The 19,972-nt window shown below is 45.2% G+C and overlaps 1 protein-coding gene across 2 annotated transcripts in view; it reads right to left on the bottom strand.

Moving 5' to 3' along the window:
- Positions 1-19,972, bottom strand: part of luzp1 (leucine zipper protein 1) — a 197,902-nt gene that overhangs the window by 59,357 nt on the left and 118,573 nt on the right. The gene's annotated exons all lie outside the window — the stretch shown is intronic.

The following is a 19,972-nucleotide window of genomic DNA, read 5'->3' as shown; positions in this document are numbered from 1 at the left end:
ACTAAAGGCTTTTATTAACAAAAGAATGAAGGTCTGCCTCGAGTGGTCGACCGGTCCAGAAATACAAAGGGCTGGGGAGCAGTCACCTTTATACTAGGACTTGTGGGAGGAGTCATCCGAGGCATGTCCAGGCATGTACACAGTGGAATACAAACAGTGGTTTACCACAGTCGCCTACTTGCTGTTCAGTGACCTTGCTCAAGGATGGCAGGAAACCATCAGGAGTCCTCCCAATCCCAGTGCAAGCGAAGATTTCAAAAGGACTTTTACAAATCCACGCCCAATCCTGTCCTCACTTCTCAACAAGAGTCACTGGGTAGTGAGCAGGAGTGAAGAAATGAGGATCTCGGGTGAAAATGGGATTGGACTTTAGCGTGATGCCTGTTGTAGTGGAGTAGCCTCGCCGAGAGCTGGACAATGGATCCACAGGCGAGATACTGGTGCAGCCCGTCAACTGTATCGCAGAAAGGAGTCATTTGGGGTGAAATTGCTTTAGGCCCATTTTCAAACCTGAAATGAAGGCCTGAGCCCTGCCCGAAATTGGGCCTTGGGCCTCGTTAGGTTGAGCTGCTGGAGCCCGTCACGCCGTCACTGGCAGCTCGCCCATTATAACGAGGTATTTCGAGCCGCTTGTCCCGTCAGCTGGTGGAAGCTGGTGCTTGGAGGGTCCCCAGTGGAGCAGGCCCAGCTCAGTGCCGCCCGGTCTGGCAGGTGGGGTGGGGGGGGGGGGGGGGGCTGTACAACAGGCGACAGGACGCTCACTTACATATGTAAGAAACATAGAAGATAGGAGCAGGAGTAGGCCATACAGCCCCTCGAGCCTGCTCCGCCATTCAATAAGATCACGGCTGATCATCGACCTCAACTCCACTTTCCTGCCCAATCCCCATATCCCTCGATTCCCCTAGAGTCCAAAAATCTATCGATCTCAGCCTTGAATATACTCAAAGACTCAGCATTCACAGCCCTCTGGTGTAGAGAATTCCAAAGATTCACAACCCTCTGAGTGAAGAAATTCCTCCTCATCTCAGTCTTAAATGGCCGACCCCTTATCCTGAGACTATGCCCCTAGTTCGAGACACTCCAGCCAGGGTAAACAACCGCTCAGCATCTACCCTGTCAATCCCCCTCAGAATCTTATATTTCATACAAGGGGAGTCTGAAAGATCATCAGACCCAATTCGATTGGTCGCTGAAATTGGTCCTCCTTCCACCCTTTTATGTCAGCAACACTTGAGCAACGTGTCCAATGGCTCCCGGAGAGAATAGAAACTGGTTTAAAAGTCAAACAAGCGAGCGTAGGCAAACTGGGAATAGACATAATACCCTGTAGTGTAGGATTTCCCTCCTGTGATATGGTGACGTGCCAGGTCAATGATATCACCAGTGGGGAGTGCCCGCCCCACCCCACAAAACCTCAATGGGTTTCACTCCCCATTCGTGACTTTAGAACAGGAGACGTTTATTTCACTGCAGGGAGAGTCCTGGCCTCCCTGACTCAACATTTTTAGCTCTTTGCAGCAATTCAACAACAACAGATTCAAAGGGACGATATCATTATCAAACTTTATCAGCGAATGTTTGTGCAACTGTTTTTCATTTTATTTAATTGAGAAACTGTAGCTCATGTTGAGGCCAATGTCGCGGATGAAGAGAGTGGGAGAGAAGACGAGGTGAAGCAAGCAGTGATTGAGTGACGCCAACCTGGAGAATGGGAAACTTTGCCAAATATTGATACATTCCCAAGCATTCAAGTCCTGACTTCAGAAACATAGGGCTCGATTTTAACTCCCTCTGCCTGGTTTTGGGGCAGTTAAAATGGAGCGGGGGACTCACCCACTCCTTCCCTGCCTTCATCTGGTTGACCACAATTTGAAATTACAGACGCCAAGCCCACCCGCCCCAAGCTGGTGGAGTCCGCGTTAAACATGCAGGTCGGGCTCCGAATAAATCATTGGGGCCTGAGCAGGTGTGTGTGGTGCTGTCCCTGCCAGGGCAAACCTGCCGGATACATCAACCAGGGCCAGAAGAGGTAAATTTTAAATAAAAACATTTAGTTTCCTTGTGGGCCAAAGTGGGCAAGAGTGCTCCTCTGGACCTCAGTGAAAACTTCCCGTGGGTCCCTGTCGCCTGAATTTAATGGCAGGGCAGCCGTTTCCCGCCAACTGCCTGGCCCTCTTGGTCGGGAAGGCAGCAAGGGGGCATGTTTCCGAGTCTGTTAATATTGGCTAAGCTTCCTGGCTACTGCTCCCGAATGGGCAGGCCACTCGCGTTTCCGCGTTCCAGCCCGAGAGTTGAAATGGAGCCCACGGTGTCACCGAGCCAAACATTGCAGAAAATGTTACTTTATTCAAGCAGCAAGAAAAATAACAAACTCGCAAATCAATAAATGCTGGAAATTATGGAATCAAGACACTGTACACGTGATAGGCCTGTCCCCAGATGGGACATAAATCCGAGGACCTCATCGATCTCCTCAAAGACCGCCAGGTTTATGGAACCCAATTCGAAAACCTACGTTGTAAATTTTGGAGGACGAGAGAATTAAAGATTTCCACAGGCTGTGGGATAAAATGAATCGGAGTAGGAGGTGGCGTGACGAGTCTGGATTGCAACTAAATGAGGGTGCAAGGGCAGGAAGAGCAAACACTGGGCCAATCAGAGAAATGTAATGCGTGTTATTTATAATCGATATCCTTGTGATGAAATTGACACATGGGCCTTTTCCCCCTTTACAAATAAAAGGTTTGCAAGCAATTTTTGACGAAGACATTGACATTTTCTTCCCCTTTCCCGATTCTAGGACACCTGATGCTGGTGAGCAAGTGTGAGTCCAGACAACGGTTCTCAGCACACTAGTCAGACGGTGACACATAGTGATCAGGAGCGGGAACGCTGGTTGATTTATTTATTTTTTCCCTCCTTTGTTTAGGCAAAATGTATCTCCCCAATTCTCACCCCAACTGAAATTAGATAACTCAACAAAGACCATAACTGGACCTGGGACCTCGCACAGGATTCCATCGGATATACGGCACAGAAACAGGCCATTCGGCCCAACCAGGCCATGCCGGCGTTTATGCTCCACTCAAGCCTCCTCCCGTCTTTCCTCATCTAAATCTATCAGCGTAACCCTCTATTCCCTTCTCCCTCGTGTTTGTCCAGCCTCCCCTTAAATGTATCGATACTATTCGCTTCAACCACTCCCTGTGGTAGCGAGTTCCACATTCTCACCACTCTCTGGGTAAAGAAGTTTCTCCTGAATTCCCTATTGGATTTCTTGGTGACTATCTTATATTGATGGCCTCTAGTTATGCTCTTCCCCACAAGTGGAAACATTCTCTCTGTATCCACTCTATCAAAACCTTTCATCATTTTAAAGACCTCTATTAGGTCACCCCTCAGCCTTTTTTCAAGAGTAAAGTGACCCAGCCTGTTCATCCTTTCCTGATATGTGTACCCTCGCATTTCTGGTATCATCCCTGTAAATGTTCTCTGCACCCTCTCCAGTGCCTCTATATCCTTTTTATAATATGGCGAACAGAATTGTACGCAGTACTCCGAGTGTGGTCTAACCAAGGTTCGATACAGGTTTAGCATAACTTCCCTACTTTTGAATTCTATCCCTCAAGAAATAAACCCTAGTGCTTGGTTTGCTTTTTTATGGCCTTGTTAACCTGCGTCGCAACTTTTCGTGATTTGTGTATTTGTACTCCGAGATCCCTTTGTTCCTCTACCCCACCTAGACTCGCACCCTCCAAGTGATAAGTGACCTCCCTATTCTTCCTACCAAAATGTAATACCTCACATTTATCTGTGTTGAATTTCATTTGCCAATTATTTGCCCATTCTGCAAGTTTATTGATGTCCTCCTGTAATTTGTTGCAGTCCTGCTCAGTATTGACTGTCCCCCCCAGTTTGATGTCTGTGTAGTTTAGTGCTATACTAAATGTTGTCTTTACCCACTAGACCATCAGAGGAATGTGGGCCAATTGCCTTTAAAAAGTTTTGTGTCCTTTCTAAAAACATTGCGAATCAGGAAATGCGGTTTCTTTAATCAAAGCCCAGCAAGGCTGGGCAGATCCCAGGTGTGAAATTTTCAGTTGCGAGTTAGGAGCATGGCCCAAGGTGTTGCCTCCGACCACAATCGAATACAAGTGACAACAAGCAGCATTGGGTAAGTTGTCCGCGCTTTGATCTGTTTCAACAACAACAACTTGCATTTATACAGCGCCTTTAATGTAGTAAAACGTCCCAAGGCGCTTCACAGGAGCGATTATCAAACAAAATTTGACACCGAGCCACATAAGGAGATATTAGGGCAGGTGACCAAAAGCTTGGTCAAAGAGGTAGGTTTTAAGGAGCGTCTTAAAGGAGGAGAGAGAGGTAGCAAGGTTTAGGCAGGGAATTCCAGAGCTTAGGTCCTAGGCAACAGAAGGCATGGCCACCACTGGTGGAGCGATTAAAATTGGGGATGCTCAAGAGGGCAGAATTGGAGGAGCACAGATATCTCGGGGGTTGTGGGGCTGAAGGAGGTTAGAGATAGGAAGGGGCGAGGCCATGGAGGGATTTGAAACAATGATGAGAATTTTAAAATCGAGGCGTTGCTTAACCGGGAGCCAATGTAGGTCAGCGAGCACAGGGTCTATAGGGGAATGGGACTTGGTGCGAGTTTCTTGCTCTGAGTCACTGATTTTGTTCAGTTATCCATTACTTAATGGATGGTTTTCCCTTGTAGTGACTTAACCCTGCTCCCAAAATAATCACTCGCTTTTTCTTACTGATAATATTTACACAGAACTTTCCTTCAAAGCCAAAATGATGGGATAGATTGTCGCTGGTTTGGGGAAATTGTCTGGTACAGTGGGACCAAAGGACCAAAGTAAGAAGAAAAACTAATGGGGTAGAAGTAACTGTAGATACCTGCACGTAAAAGTATTAAAGGCATTAAGAATGCAGACAGGCATGAAATTCTTATGTAATTTTCACAAAATATGGATACTATTTCTACTATCTCTACAACTGGCACAAGTTCACAGGCAAGAATTCCTGGCAGCCAAAAATTTCCAAAGCCAGTTACACTTTGGCCTTTTCTTGTTTTATTCTTGCTTTTATTTTGAAGTATGTTAAGAGCTATCCAAGTTATAAGTTCGTTTTCCAGGTGCACTGCTCAGTCTTGTACATCGGTAATTGAATGACAGCCAGATAAGGTGCACTTTTTTTTATTCATTCCTGGGATGTGGGCGTTGCTGGCAAGGCCAACATTTAATACCCATCCCTAGTTGCCCCTTGAGAAGGTGGCGGTGAGCCACCTTCTTGAACCGCTGCAGTCCGTGTGGTGAAGATACTCCCACAGTGCTGTTAGGGAGTTCCAGGATTTTGACCCAGCGACGATGAAGGATCGGCTGATATATTTCCAAGTCAGGATGGTGTGTGACTTGGAGGGGAACTTGGAGGTGGTGGTGTTCCCAGGCGCCTGATACTAATCAGGCCATAATTTGTCTTAGAAGGTCACCAATTGAGATTACGTTGTAGCTTCTTCTCAAGACTCCACACAGAAAACACTGAAGCAAATGCACAAAAATAATTTGCAAGAACTCTACTTTGCATTGTAATGAATGGGAAGGGCATTTTTGTCAAATTCTGGAAACTGCGAGGACAAGATTATCTCTCACTCACTTGGGACTTGATTGATGCACGTCAAGCATTGTAGGCTCTACTATTCTGGCACCTCCAATCACTTTATTCCATTTGCACTTTGAACTTTCCCAAAACGCAGATGCGAAGTCTGAATGTTGCAATTTTATAGGGGAATTTTTTAATGGACCATGTTTGGCTTGCAAGCCAGGAACTCTTGCATGTGAAGCAATCTGGTGGCGCAATGGTATTATCTTAACAGAAGGACTCGAATTCTCCCCTACAATGGCCCACATGGTGATTACCGTAGTCAAGCAATTTCTTGGCAAAAGCAACGAGGGCGAGCGAACCCAAAGCTAATTTTTTCCATCTTCTTTCAGGCATTTACAGAAGAACACATTGTGGTCATCTGCCCGTCCTTACAGGTTGGGTTTTGTGTGTGGTTAGAGAAAGGAAGGATGGAATAAGAAAACAATTGCTTTCATCACATCAAGACATCCCAAAGCATTTCACATTCAATAATTACTTTGGAAGTGTAATCACGTTAGTACCAAGTGGAAGAGAAACAATGGACGAGTAAATTATAAGCAAGTAAGAACCGTATAGCTGCAGAGGGATCGAAAACAGTAGCCGGGTTGCAATCTTTGTCACTTTCATAATATGGATACCATTTTTACTATCCCTACAACTGGCCTGTCTTCACAGAAAAGAATTGTTGGCAGCCAGAAATTCCCAAAGCCAGTTCCACTTTATGCCAATTCACATTTTGCTCTTGGCTGTGTATACAGGCTAGTTGGCTCTGTCCTTATGGTGGAAGCTTAGATCGACACTATCCAGAAGCTCAGTGGGGACCAGTAACAGCTCATGGACTCACAGACTGACAAGTCTGACAAACCACATTACTGGTATCAATCTTTATATAATTGTAATTTATAATTTGTTTGCTGCAATGAAACTAAGCCAATATATTATGCCCGCACTGCTGACTACAGAGTTCTTGGGAAGTAATTATGCGAGTGGTCCTGTAGAGTTCAGGGTTCAAGCTAAAGGGTCGATTAATGTCAATAAATTTAAACTGAATGCAATAAAGTATGGCTCTTGCAACCATAACTCATGAACTACTGCAATAGTTTGAATACTGACGATTGTCTAAATATGACACCCAAAGACTTTCTGTTGATGTTATATTTTTCTAATAATCCAATGACCTTCGTTGCAACATTCATGAGTTTTAAAGCATTTGGGGAAAGGTACACTGCAAAATAGCATCTGTTTCTGCTTAACCCGTTTCATGGCCTATTTCAGTAACCTAACAACACCAGAAGGGGTTTGTTTTATGACTTGGCATTTAAAAGATGCAGTTGGTGGCCAAGGATAATTGATGTGTTTTCAAATTCATATTCAAATTAAATAAATCAAATTGCATTAAACACATCTTGTTTTCACTTATTAAAGATGTGGAGGGCGGTTGAGATTCAACATTATGCTTTGATCTAGTCCAAACTCTGGCAAATTCAACAAATCCAATTCCACAACAATGGCTGAAGACAATGTGCAATTGTCTGAAGGATGGTCCATATACCCAGTGTTGGCACAAAAACTTTCCTCTCGAGCTGTGCTCATCTCCATTTCCAGAACACCCCATCTCATCATTAAAGGGAATAGTTCAGATTCATGCACTGTGGCTGAGACTGGAGTTCAAAAGTTCAGTTATGATCTGAATAGGCCTGATATGATAAAGAATGCAGGAGCAGTAAGTTGTTACATGAAAAGTAATCAATGATGTTGGGTTCTCCTTTCAGAAGTCAAACACAGGATTGAAGTGGGAATTCCACACGGTCACCGGGAATTTCCTCGGGAGTTCTCTGGATTGGCCGCAATAACTTTGGCAGAAGATTCACGGAAACCCCGTTTGTGTGTCTATCCGGTTTTCGAAGGCTCAGCGAATGAGCAGGAGAACCTCCGCAGAAATTTACCCCCTGCATCTTTCCTGTTGCCACTGGATCTTTTCCAATGGCTCAATGCCTTGGAAACAAACAACTATTGTGTGAGATTTCTGCAGTTCCAACCAGAGTCAAGACCAGCAAAGGGCGAGTATGAGAACTGGTGACTAGCCATGGGACACCACCTCTCCCTAAGCAAGCTGTCTGCTTCACTAGGTTTCTATTGCTGTATTTAAACTATAATGTCTATATCGGTGTAAAGTGAGACTACTTCAGACCAACTCTACAGGTATAGTGTAAATGCAGCGTAAGAAATTACTGTCAGTAGTTGCATATATGAGAATATTTTAGCATGTTTTAGCGTGTCCTGGGGCCAATATTTATCCCTCAACCAACATCACTAAAACAGATTATCCGGTCATTTTCACATTGCTGTTTGTGGGAGCTTGCTGTGCACAAATTGGCTGCTGCATTTCCCACACTACAACAGTGACTGCACTCCAAAAGTACTTCATTGGCTGTAAAGCGCTTTGAGACATCCGGTGGTCGTGAAAGGCGCTATATAAATGCAAGTCTTTCTTTCATGTTATTTACATCTTAGCACTGACAAACCACATCCGTACTTCGCATTGTGTGCATATTTGAGGTACTTAAGCATTCCATAAACTTCCCCAATGGTTTAGTGGGTAAATGCATTGCATGGCTCGTGATGCTGATTCCTCATCCTCATTTAGGTCAGAGATGAGGAGACATTTCTTCACTCAGAGGGCGGTGAATCTTTGGAATTCTCTACCCCAGAGGGCTGTGGAGGCTCAGTCGTTGAGTATGTTTAAGACAGAGATCGATAGATTTTTGGGCACTAAGGGAATTAAGGGATATGGGGATAGTGCGGGAAGGAGGAGTTGAGGTCAAAGATCAGCCATGATCTTAGTAAACGGCGGAACAAGCTCGAAGGGTCGAATAGCCTACTCCTGCTGCTATTTGTTACGTTCTTATGATTAGAGAGGCCAGGAAAGTATCAGCTTTGATCAGTGTCTCTGTCGCACTGTCTGATCTCAGTTTTGGGGGGGGCGGCGGGGGGGGCTATGGTTGGCAACATCATCCATGCACTAGGCAGATGAAAAATGACCCAAAGTTCCCACATTTGATCATTATCCATTGAAAAGTATGAGTTTAAATGTCACACAAGGACATGATTGGTAAGTGAGGAAGGGGTGAAAGTGCCAGCAATGAGTGCCTAGGGTTATAACTGAAGAACAGACTCTTGGGCAGGGCACTGGATTCACTACCAGCATCTGAGAAACTCTACCCATCAGCAGCCAGTGCCTTCAGGAGAGGAGGGAGAAAAACCAAACGGCCCATAATTAATGTTGAAAACTTGAGGCTCTATCTGACCACCCCTCAGGCACCAAGGATCAAACAATTACAACTTCAGTAAAGAATAATCATAAGCTGTGTGCCCCAATGGACTAGAGTTCAAACAATCATTTAGTTTTGTTCTAGTAAGCCACAAACATTGATTAACTGATCATAAAACTTTGCTGACTATTATGATACCTGTTAAGTGGAACAGCCAGTTACCTTCATTAGAATAATTTGTGACCTTGTGAAGATAAGGCACGTTGAATCGTGTTATATCATCAATCAACGGGCTGCATTCTCTCAGCTAATACAGACACACAGTCTTATTTTGACTCTGCAGTGTTATCTATATTAAAAAGAGAAAAAGACTTGCATTTATATAGCACCTTTCACTTCCTCAGGGCGTCTCGAAGCGCTTTACAGTCAATGAAGTACTTTTGAGGTATAGTCACTGTCGTAATGTAGGAAACACAACAGCCAATTTGCGCACAGCAAGGTCCCACAAACAGCAACGTGACAATGACCAGATCATCTGTTTTTAGTGATGTTGATCGAGGGCTAAGTAGTGCCCTCAGGACACCGGGGAGAACGCCCCTGCTCTTCGAAATAGGGCCATGGGATCTTTCACTCCATCTGAGAGAGCAGACGGGCCTCGGTTCAACATCTCATCCGAGAGACGGCACCTCTGACAGTGCAGCACTCCCTCAGTAATCTCTGGAGTGTCTGCCTAGATTTTTGTGCTCAAATCTCTGGAGTGGGGACTTTAACCCATGACCTTACAAGGAGGAAGTTGTATTTACGTAATGTCCTGTCACTTTTCTTGGAAATGTCCCACTACACTTCACATACAATTGATTTCAATCGCTGTTGGTCAGTAGGTAAGCACAGCAATCATTTTTTAAACACAGACAGCATGTCGGAATGTTGGCCAGAATACTGGGAGAACTCGTTCAATAGTGCCAAGGTTCATCTGAACCGGTTCAGTAAGCTAAAAGGACCTCAATTTAGCACCTCATCCGAATGACGGCATCGCACCAATACTGCACTCCAGTGTCAGCCTAGACTTTGTGTTGCAGTCCTTGGATGGGGCTTGAAGCCACAATTTTGCTTTTCCTATTGGTGCTGTTTGATGGCAGGACCTCCCCTCCCCTCCCCCGGACAATTAAACCAGGACAGCCAAGAGGCATGATCCGGAGTTGTTTTCTTTAATAAGAACAATTAGTCATAATTTTTAAATACCAGTGTGTGGATCACATGATGATGAACCATATTGTGGTCCAGGGAATTGACTGCTAATCAATCCCTCTGGATATACTGGGCACTAATGCCATAATTGATTTTGCAGTGTAAACCATACACAGCAAATGTTGGTATTGAATCAAATTCAATGTCAAACAACTGTAAGTGACCCGTGGAAAAAAGGTCTCGCTTGGTATAGAATAACAGAAACAAGAAGTTCTGTTTTTTAAAATTTAAAGATGAAGGAAATGTGTTGCCACACATGGCCAAATAGCCTACTGGAATGGCTGTGAGATAATTAAGGGTGGACACCTATGACACAGTAGCCCAGCAAAAGTAATTGCTTTGGGGAGAGGATGAGAGAAATGGTGAAACAATACTGGAGAAGAATTGAAAGCTCCTGGAAAGCTGGCTGGCATTGAATTAGAGAAGTTTCTGTTCTATTCACGCACTCTGAAAAATTGCACAACTTAATACCGCATTAACCCCAACAGAATGTAACTCATTTGCAAAATATATTAACTTACAATTGCTTCTAGTGTTCTGCAGTTATAACGCCTCTCCATTTGGTAGAAACTGTTCAATAATTTAAATATTTTACATATCTCGATTTCTTCAGTAGACTAGTTACGATTACAACCCTGAAGATTTCCAGTGTCCAGTTTTGGTTCACTGCTCATCCATATTCTTATTGCAACATTTAGTCCTAGAGGCTATGCCTTCAGTGTCTTGGAGGAATGATGGGGAGGAATTGTTGGGATCAGATTGACTAACAATGTGATTCCATCACAAGCCATGTGCAGATTGAAGAATGTGTGCTATGTGCTGGCTGTCGAATCTCTGGGTAACCAATTGTACATCATGTCTTGATATAGCACAGAATAATGTGACAATCCATTATGCCGTGTGGACACCACCAATGGCCTAGAGCTCTTTGACTTTCTGTGTTCACATTGACATTTCTCCAGTGTTGTTGCTAGGGTTTTAGTAAAATTGAGTTTGTTTGTTTCTCTCCCCTCCTCTCCTCCCTTGAAGGTGTCGATTCCCTTTCCAAGGTTCAGTTCTCGGTTTGCTCTGATACCTTGCCAAAATGCCTATTATAACTTTTTAGCCTTGGCAATGAGAGCCCCTTCCTCAGCCCTCACCCAAGCCTTTGTCACTTCGACTATTCCAATGCTCTCCTGGCGAGCCGCCCATCCTCCACCCCTTTGTCAATTTCAGCTTATCCAAAGCTCTGCTGCCTTATCCTATCCCGCAACAAGTCCCACTCGCCACCCACCACTGTCCTTGCTGACCTACATTGGCTCCTGGGCCTCTCCCACCCCAGTGACTCAAGTTAAAATTCTCCTCCTTGTGTTTAAATCCCTCTGCGGAGGCCTCAGCTTCCCCAATCTCTGTAGCCTCCTCTAACCCTACAACCACCCCCCAACCCCCATCAAACTCTCCATTCCTCTGACTCTGGCCTCTTGTGCATTCCTTTCTCTGTTCGCCTCACCATTGGCAGCCCTGTGTTCAGCTCTATCCCCCATGTCCTGGAATTCCCTTTCTTAAACCCATCCACCTCCCTCTCCTCCTTTAAGGCCTCACTTACAACTGGCCTCTTTGGTCAACCCTCCGAATATCTTCTTTGGCTCGGTGTCCATTTTTTGATAATATGCCTTGGGATGTTTTTCAGTGTTAAAGGCATTGTGTAAATGTGGTTTCTTGTTGCTGGTCGAAGGCTATTTGATTGTGATGGAGATCTCAGTCAAGACCAATCCTGTCACCACCCAATGTCCACACACAAGCACGATTCCAGCAGACAGGTGGATAGCCATCAGGAGTGGCAATGCTGGAGGTTTTCCCCTCCCTAATTCAGGGGTGCACAGGCTAATTTTAGTGACTCCAGCCCAACTGAGTTCAGTTAACTCAGCACAGACTAGGGATCAAATCTACGATCTTTCTGATCCATATGACTTATCAACTCAATAAAGGAAAAAAATACACATTTCTATAGCGCCTTTCACAACCTCACGACATCCCAAAGCACATCACAGCCGATGAAGTATTTTTGAAGTATAATCATTGTGGTAATGTAGGAAATGCGGCAGCCAATTTGCGCATAGCAAGATTCCACAAACAGCACTCTGATAATGACCAGATAATCTGTTTTGCTGATAATGGTTGAGGGATAAGTATTGGTCAGGACACCGGGGAGAACTCCCCTGCTCGTCTTCAAAATAGTGCCATGGGATCTTTTACGTTCACCTGAGATGGTAGGCAGGGCCTCGATTTAATGACTTATCAGAAAGTTGGCACCTCCGACAATGCAGCACTCCATCACTGCTGCTGGAACTCATTGCCTTAACCAGCTGAGCCAACAGATTGAGCTGCTAAATCACAGAATGTTGCCATTCTAATTTACCATATTTCAGGGAAAAGTCTAAAACATTGCACTTATTGTAAGAGAATGCAATGCAGAATGATTTCTTGCTGAGGTAGTGGCAGGAGCTAAAAGGAGACAACCTGTTGAAAATGTCCTTCACGGTACGCATTAAAAAAACACTGAGCCTTTCAGGGTCTGGCAGCAAAGGTGAAATGTAGACTCATTACTCCGTCCTTTGGCCGAGTTCCATTTGTGTAACTGACAGGAATGTAGACACGAGACGAGGAGGTAACTGCACAAACTGCCCGTCTCTGACAGTGACCTCCGCTGTGACAATCTGGATAGCCTAACAAACTATGCTGGGAATACTTATTCCTTCGCTGGAAGGCTTCCTTAGATGTTGGAGGGACAAAGACTAATTTTGATGGAGCTTCCCGGATGATGCCAGCCAATGTAGTACACCAAGCCAGTCAGGCTGACAGGTCCAGGGCTTGATCTGTAGTCGATGGTTGGGGGCAACAGTTGAAGGGGTTGCTACAATAGGCCTCAGTGTCCTTGGTCAGAGTGTGTTCCCACTGGATATGAGAAGGATTGGGCCTGAATTTGTCACCCCCACAATCAAGTAGCTTGTAGACACCCACCGTCAATTTCATAATGAAGAATGGTCAATGGCGCACGGTACTGGGAGGAAAAATGGCCAATGGCGCACGGTACCGGGGGGAAGAATGGCCAATGGCGCACGGTACCAGGGGAAGAATGGCCAATGGCGCATGGTACCGGGGGAAGAATGGCCAATGGTACACGGTACCGGGGGAAGAATGGCCAATGGCGCACGGTACCGGGGGAAGAATGGCCAATGGCGCACGGTACCGGGGGAAGAATGGCCAATGGCGCACGGTACCGGGGGAAGAATGGCCAATGGCGCACGGTACCGGGGGAAGAATGGCCAATGGCGCACGGTACCGGGGGAAGAATGGCCAATGGCGCACGGTACCGGGGGAAGAATGGCCAATGGCGCACGGTACCGGGGGAAGAATGGCCAATGGTGCACGGTACCGGCGGGGGGGGGGGGGGGGGGAGGAAATGGTACCTGCGGCATGATACCCAGGTGCCCTTGGGATTGAAAATAGGGGAAAAAACCCAAAAAGGTAGCCAGTTAAGGTGATTTTATTTGAGAAATAAAATAAAACAGATCTTATAATTTTAGTGATATAAATGCTCCTCCGCCTTTTTTTTAAAACTTAGTGTAATGTCTTTTTGAAACATGTAACTATATTATTCATAATTACAACTTATAATATGTGATAGGAGTCTTATGGTGCCAGTTGCACTGGTAACGCAATACTCAAATGGGAAATTACGTTCATTTTTACAGAACTTGTACAATGTATGAAATCCAATCCTTGGGAGGGTTTGCGCAGCTTAAATTGCATTCATTCCCTTTGAGCGGCCACTAACTCCAGCAGTACAGTACTGGACTTGCTTGAGAGAGATCCCATCTTCACTTGTCATTCATGGCTGGAATCCCACACCACTGATGGGCCCAGTGTGTATGTGCATCGAGCCATGTACAATATACAGGGGGGTCTGCTCACTGCCTGAAAGGGTGGTAGAGGCAAAAACCCTCATCACATTTAAAAAGTACTTGGGTATGGCACATGAAGTGCCGTAACCTACAGGGCTACGTACCAAGTGCTGGAGAATGGGATTAGGCTGGAGAGCTCTTTGTCGGCCGGCACAGACACGATGGGCTGAATGGCCCCCTTCTGTGCTGTAAATTTCTCTGATTCTATTCTATGAACACCAAAGGTGCGAAGTTCAACCCCTGATCCATTCTCAGCACCACAACTAGTGCCCTTGAAGTTCTCTTCAGGAGGCTGTACAGGTGCTTAATGCACACGTTCGATATGCAGCTATAATCCAGCGTGGCCATTAATTTGCATACAGCTCAGGTTGCTGAAACCTGCAGATCTTGATTTAGGATTTCTCCACCAATGAAGCAACAGGGTGAGAAACAGCTCTTTCCAAACCCTCCGGACCCACAAAACTCAAACAAGACAAGCCAATGGAAATGGGACAGAGCTGTCGGGATTTCTAGGTCAGAATGCCAGGGCTTGGTGGTCCTAGGTAGGACTAAGAAAGTTAGATTCTGCTGAGGGAGTTTGAGGAGCTAGGATCCAAATTAAAAAGCAGAACCACAAAGGTAATAATCTCTGGATTACTACCTGAGCCATGAGCAAATTGGCATAGGGTCAATAAGATCAGAGAGTTGAATGCATGGATCAAAGATTGGTGTGGGAGAAATGGGTTTCGATTCATGGGGCACTGGCACCAGTACTGGGGAAAGAGGGAGCTGTTCCGTTGGGACGGGCTTCACTTGAACCATGTTGAAACCAGTGTCCTGGTGAATCAAATAACTAGGGCTGTAGATAGGGCTTTAAACTAAATAGTGGGGGGGGGGGGGGGTTCAGGTGAAGGGGGATTTAGAAAGTCAAAGAGAAAGGAGAAGGCAATAGTGCAGGGTAGCGATGGGGGTAATGATAACCAGTGTGACAGAACGTACAAAGTTAAGAGTGCACCAGCAAATAGAGTCAGAGTAGAGAAAAATGGTAAAAAGACAAAATTAAAGGCTCTTTATCTGAATGCACGCAGCATTCGTAACAAGATAGATGAGTTGACGGCACAAATAGAAATAAATGGGTATGATCTGATAGCCATTACAGAGACGTGGTTGCAAAGTGACCAAGGCTGGGAACCGAATATTCAGGGGTATTTGATATTTTGGAAGGATAGGCAGAAAGGAAAAGGAGGTGGGGTAGCTCTGTTAATAAAGGATGAGATCAGTACAGTAGTGAGAAATGATATTGGCTCAGAAGATCAAGATGTAGAATCAGTTTGGGTGGAGATAAGAAAGAGTAAGGGAAATAAGTCACTGGTGGGGGTAGTCTATAGGCCCCCTAACAGTAGCTACACTGTAGGACAGAGTATAAATCAAGAAATAATGGGGGCATGTAAGAAAGGTACTGGGCCATTTTAATCTTCATATAGATTGGACAAATCAAATTGGCAAAGGTAGTCTTGAGGACGAGTTCATAGAGTGTATTCGGGATGGTTTCTTAGAACAATATATTGTGGAACCAACCAGGGAGCAGGCTATTTTAGATCTGGTAATGTATAATGAGACAGGATTAATTAATGATCTCATTGTAAAGGATCCTCTAGGGAAGAGTGATCATAGCATGATAGAATTTTAAATTCAGTTTGAGGCTGAGAAACTTGGGTCAGAAACTAGTGTCTCAAACTTAAATAAAGGCAATTACAAAGGTATGGGGACAGAGGTGGCTAAAGTGGACAGGGAAAATAGATTAAAGGGTAAGACGGTAGATAAGCAGTGGCAGACATTTAAGGAGATATTTCATAACTCTCAGCAAAGGTTTATTCCAGTGAGAAAGAAAGGCTCCACGAGAAGGATGAACCATCCGTGGCTAACTAAGGAAGTTAAGGATGGAATCAAATTGAAGGAAAAGGCATACAATGTTGCGAAGATTAGTGGTAGGCCAGAGGATTGGGAAATTTTTAGAAACCAACAAAGGATGACTAAAAAAATAACAAAGAGGGAGAAGATAATGAGAGTAAACTAGCAAAAAATATAAATGCAGACAGTAAGAGCTTCTACAGGTATATAAAAAGGAAGAGAGTAGCTAAAGTAAACGTTGGTCCCTTAGAGGATGAGACTGGGGAATTAATAATAGGGAACAGGGAAATGGCAGAGACTTTGAACAAATATTATGTATCGGTCTTCACGGTAGAAGACACTAAAAGCATCCCAATAATAATTGATAATCAAGGGGCTATAGGGAGGGAGGAGCTTAAAACAATCACTATCACTAGAGAAAAAGTACTAGGCAAACTAATGGGACTAAAGACTGACAAGTCCCCTGGAACTGATGGTCTGCATCCTAGGGTCTTAAAAGAAGTGGCTGCAGAGATAGTGGATGCATTGGTTGTATTCTACCAAAATTCCCTGGATTCTGGAAAGGTCCCAGCAGATTGGAAAACTGCAAATATAACTTTCCTATTCAAGAAAGGAGGGAGAAAGAAAGCAGGAAACTATCTGCCAGTTAACCTAACATCTGTCATTGGGAAAATGCTGGAATCCATCATTAAGGAAGTAGTAGCAGGACATTTAGAAAATCATAATAAAACCATGTTGACTCTGCTTGATTGTATGAAAGGGAAAACGTGTTTGACAAATTTACTAGAGTTCAGTGAGGATGTAACGAGGAGGGTGGATAAAGGGGAACCAGTAGATGTTGTGTATTTGGAGTTCCAGAAGGCATTCGATAAGGTTACTGCACAAGATTAGAGCCTCACGGTGTTGGGGTAATATATTAGCATGGATAGAGGATTGGCTAACTAACTGAAAACAGAGAGTCGGGATAAATGGGTCATTTTCAGGTTGGCAAACGGTAACTAGTGGGGTGCCACAAGGCTCAGTGCTGGGGCCTCAGCTATTTACAATCTATATTAATGACTTGAATGAAGGGACCTAGTGTATTGTAGCCAAATTTGCTGATGATACAAAGATAGGTGGGAAAGTAAGTTGTGAGAAGGACACAAAGGGCTGGATTTTACCAGCCCTGAGGAGGTAGGTTTGGAGGCGGGACCACTGGGAAAATGGGAAAAATTGGGAGCGGGTCCCAACCCGCCTCCGAACCATCATCCCGGGAGGCGGGTCCCCAACTCGTGCAGGGACCTGTCTCCTAGTGGCAGGAAGGGGATTAGAGCCAATTAACAGCCTGTTAACAGGTAGTTAACAGGCAAGTAAGAGGCTTTTCCCCATTTTACGCCTGCTGATGCGGCCTTCCCAACAGCGGGAAACCCCGCCAGGGTCAGCGAGGCGAGCTGTGGGTCGACTGCAGTGTAAGTGTGCAAATGACCGCTGCAGAGGTAGTGTGATGGGTGCAATGGTGCACAGGTAAGTATGACAGGTGAGAGAATGTAGTGAGAAATATTTTTATTCTGTTTATATGTATCTGCAGGTGACAAGATTTAATGTTTCTGTGAAGCCTCATCTGATCGGCAGAATTGACAGATGGCTTCTGTAATCTCACATGCAGCTGCCATCTGTTTTCTCCTAAGGAGAAAGTCATTGGTGAGCCTGGGTGCAAGGGCTCACCTTTGGACAGTGATTGTCAGTGTTTGACAGTACCTCAATGCTGTCAAACACTGACAATTCATTTGTCAAAAAATTATGGGGCCTGTCCCTTTAAGAAAATCGGCACTGAAGTGTCATGCATTGACGTCATCTGACACCAGCTTTCCCTTAATTGGCCAGCAAGCCCAAAGGGCGGGGCTTAACAAGGCCAATCAAAGGAAAATAGCGTCAGCTCGTCAGACGTCACTGGGGGCGGGACTAGAACCCGGAAACCAGCAGCCCCGCCCCCAATGCACCTCCTCAGGTAAGATCGCGGCCAATGAGTCTGCAAAGGGATATCGATAGACTGAGTGAGGGGGCAGTAAGGTGGCAGGTGGAGTATAGTGTGGGGAAATGTGAGGTTATTCACTTTGGTAGGAAGAATAAAACAGCTAATTATTATTTAAATAGAGAGAGACTACAAAATGCTGTGGTACAGAGGGATCGGTGTCCTCGTACCTGAAACACAAAAAGTTAGCATGCAGGTACAGCAAGTAATTAGGAAGGCAAATGGAATGTTGGCCTTTATTGTAAGGGGGACAGTGTATAAAAGTAGGGAAGTCTTGCTACAACTGTTTACCAGTTTTGGTCTCCTTATTTAAGGAGGGATATACTTGCATTGGAGGCAGTTCAGAGAAGGTTCACGAGGTTGATTCCGGAGATGAAGGGGTTGTCTTATGAAGAAAGGTTGAGCAGGTTGGGCCTATACTCATTGGAGTTTAGAAGAATGAGAGGGGATCTTATTGAAACATATACGATTCTGAGGGAGCTCGACAGGGTAGATGCAGAGAGGATGTTTCCCCTCGTGGGGGAATCTAGAACTAGGATAAGGGGTCACCCATTTAAAACGGAGATGAGGAGGAATTTCTTCTCTGAGGGTCGTGAATCTTTGGAATTCTCTTCCCCAGAGAGCTGTGGAGGCGGAGTCACTGAATATATTCAAGGTGGAGATTGACAGATATTTGAGCTACAGGGGAGTCGAGGGTTATTGGGAGAGGGCGGGAAAGTGGAGTTGAGGCCAAGATCAGATCAGTCATGATCTTATTGAATGGCGGAGCAGGCTCGAGGGGCTCCTATTTCTTATGTTCTTATGACTTGAAGTCCAGGCCTACCTTCTGTACCGGAGACAGAGACAAGGAGAAAAAGCAACCAGCTTTCTCCTGATCGCAATTTAGTGGCCCCTGCTGGAAAGTTAATGTGTGAGGAGAGGAGAGGAATTAACAGTGATGCCTTCAATGATTGAATATACTGGCAAGACACACTTTATAGGCTCACACCTCATAGATGGCATTCTGAGTATTGAAGGTGGCCACCACTGGTGTAGGAGAGAAGAGGTAATGAAAGAAAACAAACAGGAAAACTTTTTATCCACTCTCAGTAAATGTTTTGGTTGCCAGATGTGACTCGTAGTGGCAGTTTTATAGAGCTCTCTCTTCGCTTGCTCACAGAGGTGGGACAAGGGGAAAGGGACCAGAGACTTGAGCACAATATCTAGACTGACACTCCCAGTGCAGTACTGAGGGAGTGCTGCACTGTCGGAGGTGCTGTCCTTCGGATGAGACGTTAAACCGAGGCCCCGTCTGCTCTCTCGGGTGGATGTAAAAGATCCCATGCCACTATTCACAGAAGAGCAGGGGAGTTCTCCCCGCTGTCCTGGGGCCAATATTTAACCCTCAACGAACATCACTAAAACTGATTCTTCTTCTTCTTAGGCAGTCCCTTGGAACCGAGGATGACTTGCTTCCACATTAAAAATGAGTTCTCAGGTGACTGATGAGTCCAATGCGGGACCTACAGTCTCTGTCACAGGTGGGGCAGACGGTGGTTGAAGGGGCGGGTGGGTGGGGTGCTTGGGTTGACGTGCGCTCCTTGCGCTTGGCTTCCGGTGAAGAGGCTCGAGGTGTTCGGTGCCTTCCCGGATGCTTCTCCACTTTGTGTGGTCTTGGGCCAGGGATTATATGGTAATTTTCACATTGCTGTTTGTGGGATCATGCTGTACTCAAATTGTCTGCCGCATTTCCTACATTACAACAGTGACTACACTTCGAAAAGTACTTCATTGGCTGTAAAGCGCTTTGAGACGTCTTGAGGCGGTGAAAGGGGCTGGAGAAATGCAAGTCTTTCTTTAGCTTTTAATTCTTTCTCACAGAAATATGCCAGTCGGCTCTACCTTGGGACGCAGAGCATGGAGGAGGTTGTGGTGCTGGGATACGGAGATGGTGTATGGGG

This window comes from Somniosus microcephalus, chromosome 20 (assembly GCF_052327205.1).
Source record: "Somniosus microcephalus isolate GS21.2 chromosome 20, FLI_Smic_1.0, whole genome shotgun sequence".
NCBI lineage: Eukaryota > Metazoa > Chordata > Chondrichthyes > Squaliformes > Somniosidae > Somniosus > Somniosus microcephalus.
The sequence above is the reverse complement of the archived record's forward strand: the minus strand, read 5'-3'. Positions and strand labels throughout refer to the sequence as shown.